This window comes from Nothoprocta perdicaria, unplaced genomic scaffold (genome assembly GCF_003342845.1).
Source record: "Nothoprocta perdicaria isolate Ctin4 unplaced genomic scaffold, notPer1 scaffold_1545, whole genome shotgun sequence".
Classification (NCBI taxonomy): Eukaryota; Metazoa; Chordata; class Aves; order Tinamiformes; family Tinamidae; genus Nothoprocta; species Nothoprocta perdicaria.
Genome location: NW_020454700.1, coordinates 1 through 1715, shown reverse-complemented (window position 1 = coordinate 1715; position 1715 = coordinate 1). Strand labels below are relative to the sequence as shown.

Below are 1715 nucleotides of genomic sequence, written 5' to 3'. Positions count from 1 at the left end.
CCCGCCTCCCGCCGCGTCGCGTCGCCCGTAGCGGGGGCCGGAGGCGGCGGCCGCCGTGCCCGCGGCGCGCATGGAGCTGTCGGCCATCGGCGAGCAGGTGTTCGCCGTGGAGAGCATCCGCAAGAAGCGCGTGCGGAAGGTGCGCGGCCGGCGGGAGGGCGGGCGGGGGGCGCGCGTGTCCCCTCCGCGCTCCCCGGGCCGCGGCGCCCCACGTTGCCCTTATTGTTCCCGGGAGGCGGCGGCGGTTGTTGTTGTTATTGTTGTTGTTATTGTTGTTGTTTGTGAGGGCGGCGGGGGGCGCGGGGCACGTGCGGCGCCTGCCGGGGTCCGCAGCGGGGACAGGGGCGGCCTGGGGGGCAGGGAGGTGGGGGGGGAGCTGGGGCCCTTGCCTTGGTTGGGGTTCAGTGTGAGGTGGGTGAGTGGGTGCTTTTTTGGGGTGTGGGGAGGTGCTCTGAGCAGCCTCAGGTCTTTCCTTATTGGAGTTTTCCATTGCTCAAAAGAAAATAAAAGAATCAGTGCTGGCAGTGGCAGCTGCGTACCCCCACCCGGGATGGTTTTGAAAGACTTGGCTGTGAGCTCCGTGACTCAGTTTCCCCGGCTGTGAAAATGCTGTCCAGCTGCACAGGGTGTTGCGAGGATTAACCCTCGTAACGCGCACGGCGTGCGGAGATCCTCCGGTGCAAAGTGCCTTACAGGGCAGTGCCCTTCCGAATATTTGGAAGCTGAATCCCCTCCTTCAGGGAAATGAAACTGGTTGCCTGGCTCCTGGTGTGCCCGAGGGCTTCGGTTTCGGTGCAGTCACTTAAAGGTTTGCACATCTGCARCAGCAGCAGCCTCCTGGGGGTGGCCCTGCATGTGCACAGGCCCTTCCCGAGCTTTGGGCAGAGCCTCACGAGTCTSCCTGTATAATATTAAAATCTTTACTAGTTGTGTGCATTGTTCTGGGGCCCTCAGACGTGATTTTCAAAATACTATTTTTTTTTTTTTCATCTTGTATGTAGGGTGAACAGATAAATGCCCAACTGTGAAGTTCAGTTGTGAATTGCTGTTTATTTGCTTAGAAAGACTGGGTGACTGAGATAGATGGAGCTGTGGATGTAGCAATTGGAAGGGAACATGCCAAAGAGACACTTCATAGGCTCTGAAACCTATGAAACCTGTATTTTTTCTCCCTGCTTAAACAGATTCCTCTAAGCCTTGTTCCTGGGATCCCCTCTGCTCACGTTTATGCCTGCTGGAATTTGTAGGCTTGCCTGTGGATGCAGGAGCGGTTGCAGTGCTTCTCCAGGGGACCCGGGGGTTCTGCCTCCTGCAAAGGCACTAGGGTTATTTACAACTGCTTGAACTATGTGCCCCATCTTCTGGGGAAAAAACCTAGAGCCAGCCTAGTCGAATGAGGAAGTAGCTTTGTTTTGAAAATACGGTGATAGGAAATGAGCTTTCAAGTTGCAGGGTTTAGTCTTGCTGATTGGCTGCATCTCTTGCTGTAGCCCGTATTTGGTTACCAAGTTCACCTGTTTTTCTTTTTCCTTTTTTCCACCCTTAGGGTAAAGTAGAATACCTGGTGAAGTGGAAAGGATGGCCCCCAAAGTAAGTTGTGATTTACTTCTTTGCTTTAATAATTGGTAATAGCCTTAGCTGTATCTCTGTGGCTTAGCATCCCATTCTTCATGGCTAACATTTTGCCCATTCTTCATGGCTAACATTTTGTGCCT

At 54.4% G+C, this 1715-nt stretch overlaps 1 long non-coding RNA gene across 1 annotated transcript; it reads left to right on the top strand.

Annotated features, from left to right (window-relative positions):
* Window positions 1-50: 50 nt before the first annotated feature.
* On the top strand, window positions 51-1586 carry LOC112943754. The gene is made up of 2 exons (XR_003248653.1): window positions 51-139; window positions 1547-1586. It is a non-coding gene; the product is annotated as an uncharacterized LOC112943754 (long non-coding RNA).
* Window positions 1587-1715: the final 129 nt, after the last annotated feature.